Raw genomic sequence first — 7,399 nt, 5'->3', positions numbered from 1 at the left:
CTATCTTGTGTAAAATAAGCAAAGATCTAGTGGAGTTACAGAGCATTCGCACCTTGAGAGAACCACGATGTCAAGTGGAGCAACCTTTTGTATCGGCTATGCTCAGAAAGCGAATTATAATATTTTTAATTATTGTAATAGCTAGAGCGAAATTACTCGATACATTTCACCTCTCAACATCTGTGCCTCAAATGTATCATAAAACAGTAAATAGTTAAATCAGACATTGATACAGTTTATTTCGTAGGACGCGACCATATAAGTTACGAATGCATCTGATAACCAGGCTCTATCAGTTGCCTCGCTGTCTAATCTGATTAAACATAGTTTACAGCTTTCCAAGTGAGTCAAGACCGTTGCTCAAGATATGCCTTATCAACACTTCATCGGGGCGCGAAGACATCCCTGGAACTACATGCCTGCAAAATTGAAATGAACGCAATCGCATGGCCCTGAATTGCGACAAACATTTGCATGTTTGTTCTTCTAGATAAACGAAAAAACACATCTTTCTTGCTGATACGTTTGATTGAAACGCAAGACAGCGTCCAATACTAATAAAGGCGCTTTGGTGTTTCTCTTAAGAGGAACCTTGCACATTTTCAATAACATGAAAATGTTTTTCAAACAAAATTGGTTATGGCCTAAAGGAAAGTCTTCTGTTGCTATGATGTTGTTAATTTGAAATAAAGACATTAGCCGTAAGGCTGATATTGTTACTGTTTGTGTTAATATAATAAATTACATCGAATTAAATTGTACACCATGTGAGGTTTTATCCCATGAAACAATTTAATTTACAAATGTTTAAAGAACATGATGTACTCAAATACAAAAGTTAAAATTTTAAATTTTATGTATTAAAATTCTGCAAATTCGTCAACAATCTGCTTTCGCGTTTTGAATTATAAAATAAGAATGATGTCTGCAATAAATAAACCTTAAGAAGAAAGCTGATAAAGAAAATAGGGAACGAGCACGACACAGTGTTTGGCATTACAGATATAGCAAAAATATGAAAATACTAATTAATCAAATTTTAAAAGGTTATATAAACACATACCTACATGAAGCGTTTATAATCCGTAATTTATTTGTTACGATATGTATTCAAATTTCACGTGTACGAATTAAATCTGGACATTTCCATTGCGAATGTAGCATAAATAGAAGTAAATATGTATAATTTAACAAATAATACGTTATATCTAAAGCAAATGTAGTAACACTCTCTAGTATTGCGTAAAGTGGTTTTATAATTTTAAACCATTAAATTAATATAAAATATTGTACACGATTTCATGCATTTCAAGCATACACACTTAAGTCTGATTGGTCATATACAATGTCACCTCATTCATTATTACAAATATGTATACTATAATACATTATATGTATACTATATATTATGTATGCATCTAAAAATCTTAAAAATTATTTATTTGACATCGTTTGAAATAAAAACTATTTACTTTGTATTGGGTGTGCACTCTATTACAACGTTTCGAAATTGCACTTTGAAAATTGCATCAATCAGTGTATGCAGTTTCAGAGTATGCCCTAAGGTGAGATTAGTCGCTACCTTTTAACTTAACGTAACATGTATCAACAGCTCCTTGTACCTCATCAGATGCATCAGATGTAAAACTTGTGCTTTTAACAAAAAATGGCTCTAATTGGTATAGAAAATATGTTTTTTCGTAACGTACATTGCCTTTAAAAAAAAACTTATTTCAATACAATTACATTCTATATCCTTGCAAATAGTAGGCATTAATAGTAAATTAAAATTCATCTCTATACATCACTCTTTAAATCATGAGTCTTTGGCACGTATGAAATATTTACCTCTTTGTTGAACACTCCTGTTTTGATTTTATAACATTTTTATTTGTTTTGCAATCAAAAGCACCAGAATTTTATTCGTACAACGTCTGGGGTTGTTATTAATGGGATTCGTCCATAAATCGGGGTATTTGTATGCCTGTCATTAAATGCCGTAAAGTGCTAGATGTTACAACGGAACTGTAGACCTTCATTATAAAAACAGGAATATATTTTGAGAATTTTTTAAATGGTTTTCACTATAGTGTTCTTTGGATTATAATGCTGTTTTCTAAATCATTCGACCATCCGCACTGGTACATATTTGAAGACATTTTATAATAGGTATAAGTGTTTAACGTGCTGTTACATAATATAACGGGAACAAAAAAAGATTATTCAAAGTATGTGTTCGTTTCGCGTGCGCAACCCTGTATAGTTTTATTGATTTCAAAGCTGTATTTTCAAAATGAGTAATTAATGGTATATGCTCCTTGATGCACAGTATTGTGAAATTATTTGAATCAATGATAACAATTGAAAAATTGGCATTATGGAGTACGTTTAAAGTGTGTTTATTTTTCTGAAGAAAAAAGTTAGTTGGATACTAGACAATAATTGCCGTATATGTTAGCGCAAGGTTTGCCTCATCAGACAGTAGACGTATGAGAAGGTACATGGCAGGGGCAGTCCCCGCTCTCCTATTGAGACGTCTGTGCTAACCTAAAGTTAAATTTGAAAGAAATTTAATGTTGCGTCTGTACTTAGCAATGTATATGAACAATGGCAAAACCGAAAACGTGGCGTATGGACGTCCATATGGCCTTCTCGAAATCCACCACAAACTCCTCTACCTCCACTCCTCGGCACAACAGACGGCCAATTTTCTGAAGACAAAAGTAACACATGGCAGTATTTAAAAATGTGGGCATTACTTACATTTTAAATTACGTTTTAATTCACTTCAATTTTAATCAAATTTCAAGTAAGTAGAAATTTAAATGCTAACCTGCATAACCTTGACGTAATAATCGACTGTTCGTCGGCCTGACATCAACACAAATACGTTGTGGATCTGTTTGGCACAGTCGCCTCACGAAAGCGTGCACACTCATCAGGTTGTCGAACGGTCATCGCACAACCTGAAAACAAACGCTATGTTATACATCTCACCTATGTCGTTTCGTAAAGATGATTTACAAGTATATCGAATGTTAAGATACCTCATTCACACAAAATTACATCGCCTAAGTTTATTTTTAATTTTCTTTAATTTAATTTAAACCTGATAATAAAAGTAAAACTAATTAATAACAAGCTAAATTAACTTTAAGTGAATCTTGCGCGGTATACAACACCTTTTACAACAGTATTCGTGTTGTGGCAAACATTAAGTGCAACTGATTTATTATAATACCAATTAACTTTAATTAATTAATGTTTGGTCATTGTTATAATTGTTCGTTGTTTATAACACCTTTCACACCTCTTACACACAGACTGTGGCGAGAGTGACCCTTGTTTTGGGGGCAAGTCACTGCAATACACGCGTCACGTATACACCTTTATTTCGTCTACATAAACAGTGCCGCCGACGACGCCGACGTGAACAAGTACTACGTCGACAATGACGTCTACGACGGTTATGGCAACGATGACAAATGCGAAGACTATGACGAATATGGCGATTACAAATGCGTTCTAATTGACGAGTCTGACATATATCATCCTAAAAACAATCTTTGTGACGTTAGTGACGTTTGTGACGGTTATCTGTAATTAACAATGCGAATGAAAAGTATAATAAGCAAATGACAATATTTCATGCAGAATCTAAAAAACATGTGCGTAATAATAACATATAATATTATAAAAATTACACAACATTGATCTCAACTGATACAATAACACATAATTGAAATGAAAACTATATTACATTCACAAATGACTGTGTGGTTTTCCCTTACCCTTATTACAGAGTTTATTAATCAGACTTAAAAAGTCACTCAAACCAAAATGTATCAATTAATTTACACTTGTAGAAAAAATGCAAAAACATTAATACAAATCAATAACCAAAGAATAACAATATTAACTTACTGTACAATGCCTTCTCAATCCCCAAAAATTTATATTTCGTTAATGAGAAACACAACCCACTTGTTTCAGAGTCTTAACGTGTTCTGCGGGCTTCGGGCGTTGTTCAATCGGACGTAAACTAATTCTAAATAAAACCATGCAAATTACATCATTTTGACCAATCGAATTCTAGTATTAGCCCCAGCAACCACTTCTAAATATACCCCTTACCAAATTTGGAGTTCCGGAAATGCCATGACCATATTAGGAGTGTCGAAACTTCAAAGAATTGATAAGCATTAGAGAACAGAACAGAACAGAACAATACTTTATTACTCCCAGGTATACATAGATACAACATGGGGAACATATAATATACACAGAGCAAAATACATTGTTTATTTCCGGTTCAAGTGTGGGACATTTTGGTATAGGGGGAAGTCATATTAATATAAGCAGTTTGAATCACTTAACAGTTTTAACAGTTACATTGATTGTTCGTAAGTTTTAAATTAAGTTCGCAAAATGGGAGAGATAAAAATTAACATTGGTTTTCAAGAATAGCATTTGTGCTTAAACAATGATTTAGTAATAATAATAGTAATTAAATAATTATAATAATAATAATAATAATAATAATAATAATAGTAATAATAATAATAATAATAGTAATAATAATAATAATTATTATTATTATGATAAAAATAATAATAATAATGATATTGACAATAATACGCATAAGAATCATGCATGCACATAATAACCCTTAATTTAATTAACATGAAACGATATCATAATCAAGATATTCATATTCACAATCTCGTGCATTTTAAGCAGTGTCATAGTCATTGGTAATATACATCAACATGATGTTAGGAATAATGTAACAATAGATAATGTAAGTATACATACATAAATGCTATTCATTGTTCATCAGAGAAGGAACATCACACAAATATTAACGTGATAAATAACAGTGTTTTATTTACTGGTGTATGGTACGTCTACATAGATTATAATTGTAAGTGTTTATAGAGTCGATGCGGAACATTCCGTATAGATCTAATAGCCTCATTAGCGGACTATAGTAAATCACAGGTGACGTCACTGCACTACTGCAGTATTTAACATACGGGTCTTTGCGACCTAGTTTGAGACCGTGTACAATTAAAAGTTATGGATCACCTCGTGTGATTATTATCGTTTTAGACAGACGCGTGTTTTTAACAGATGTCGGTGCAAAATTAATTGGATATCACCCGCGGATTGAGGTAAGCCATTTAATAGTTGGAGAGTAAGTAATATATCATGTTTTAAAATTATACAGTAGGCGTTCGATAAACTTGCATCGTGAATAATTAAAGTAAGTGAGTTCGGAGGCATTGGCGTTTTGTTTTTGTTGTTTTTCGAAGATATAAAACTCAATGCAATAGTCTAATGCCTGATAAATTTCTTCATTATAATTCTGCTGAATTTCGAAAGCTCTTTCATTTCTACTATTGATGACGGCGTCATGATTTCGTTAAATGTTGCATGCCTTTCTATTTGGTTTCCTAAATATCGATGCCGTTCGTTATCAAAATAAGGGCATGCCATTAAATAGTGTTTTTCAGTAGCTATTTCGTGTGTGTTACATAAGTTGCAAAGACGATCATGGAATGGGATGCCTTCATAGCGGCCAGTTTCTACAGGGAGGAGGTGGTTGGCAGTGCGGAATCTAAAGATACTTTGGGACTCATCGGGATGAATTTTAATCAGGTAAGGCTCAAACTCATGGTTACTTTTAAAACTGCTGTAGATGCGCCCTTTGTTGCTTATTTGTAGTTCAGCGTTCCATGATTGCTTAAATTGATCAATTAGTGTTTGTTTTATTTGTATGTGGATGTTGTTTTGTGTAATTTGTGTTTGGTTTTGCCAGATGTCTGGTCTTCCAACAGATGTAAGGATTTCTTTAATTTTATTTAACCATTTGAAATTTAAATTTGGTTGTGACAACATATGTTGGTAAGTTAGTAAAGATATTTTGCTTTCTTTGCCTGTTATGAGTCTATTCCAAAAGGAGATCATTTTTGTTTTAATATTAATGCTTAAAGGGTAGCGTCCTAGTTCACCATATAGAAAGTTGACTGGTGTTGACCGACGGGCTTTTGTGATTTTTCTCATGAAATCTTTGTGAACCTGTTCTAATATTTCTAAATTTTCATATCCAAATATTTCTGAGCCATAGGTAAGAATGGGTAGAACGGTATGATCAAAGAGTTTAAACGCAAAGTCGATAGGTAAATTTGCATTGTTAACCAGACATGAGTCCAAAGAATGTGCATGGCTTTTGAGGCTTGTTCTTTTACATGTTTGCGGGCGTTTAAGAAAGATCCATTACTAGAGAATGTGACGCCAAGATAGTGATAAGTTTTTGTTATTTCAATTGTGTTATTTCCACATTTAAAATTAAAGTTCCTTGTTTGTCTAGCGCCAAAGATAATAACTTTTGTTTTTGTAATATTAATATTTAGGTACCAGTTTTTGCAATAATTATGAAACGTGTTAAGGCTGTTTTGCAGGTCAGAGGCACTACTTGAGACAATGACGGTGTCATCTGCATACAAAAGGACCAGAAGCTTAAGCCACAATATTGCAGTATCTGGGTTGATGAGTTCAACCCCAACAGATCCATTTATATGCAGGAATGAATGAAGGTCATTTAAGAAAAGCGAGAAAAGTACTGGGGATAAATTTTCTCCTTGTCTTACTCCTATTTCTGACAAAAAGTACTGGGAGCATTCTCCATTTAGGGAAACGCATGATTTTATGTTACTGTACATATTTAAAAGGACTCTGAAAAAGTTGCCATTAATTTGTGTTTCTAGTACTTTATGCCAGAGGCCAGCTCTCCACACTTTATCGAACGCCTGCGAAAAATCAATGAAGGCGCAGAAAAGTTTGTGTTTGCGTTTTTTAATTATCTCTATTAATGCATGAAGGGTGAAAATATGGTCTGCGCAAGAGTAACCCTTACGGAAGCCAGCTTGATTTTCCTCTAATATGCTATTTAATTCGAGAAAAGTGTTTAGTCTTTGGTTCAAAATTAAGGTAAACAATTTGCCCATACAGCTGAGCAGTGTTATGGGCCTATAATTGCTCGGTTCAGTTGGGCTCCCTTTGTTTTTAAAAATTGGAATTATAGTGCCTTCAAGCCAGGATAGTGGGATAATACCTGTTTGTAGGACACAGTTGAACAATTTAGTGTAGAAAGGGAGCAAGATATCTTTTGTTGATTTGAGGTATTCATTTAATATGTGATCGGAAGGACTAGGTGCTTTTGAATTTTTCAGTTTAAGTATACATTTGCAAATTTCATCCTGGCTTATTTCCATATTTAAAAAATCATTTGTGTTGGGTATATCTTCTATATCATTGTTGAAACGGTTATCGTCTATTGAATTTTTATTTATCTCTTTGAAGTGTTCGTGAAAAGATTCAAGTGGTGGAGAGCTGG

The 7,399-nt window shown here is 33.2% G+C and overlaps 1 long non-coding RNA gene across 1 annotated transcript; it reads left to right on the top strand.

The window, feature by feature from the left end:
* Positions 1 to 5,048: 5,048 nt before the first annotated feature.
* Positions 5,049 to 6,699, top strand: LOC127860426 (uncharacterized). Its single transcript, XR_008039789.1, has 3 exons — positions 5,049 to 5,174; positions 5,543 to 5,661; positions 6,465 to 6,699. It is a non-coding gene; the product is annotated as an uncharacterized LOC127860426 (long non-coding RNA).
* The last annotated feature ends 700 nt before the right edge of the window (positions 6,700 to 7,399 follow it).

Source organism: Dreissena polymorpha, chromosome 15, assembly GCF_020536995.1.
Source record: "Dreissena polymorpha isolate Duluth1 chromosome 15, UMN_Dpol_1.0, whole genome shotgun sequence".
NCBI classification, from domain to species: Eukaryota; Metazoa; Mollusca; class Bivalvia; order Myida; family Dreissenidae; genus Dreissena; species Dreissena polymorpha.
Note: the sequence above shows the minus strand (reverse complement) of the source record. Positions and strands in the feature narration are given on the sequence as shown.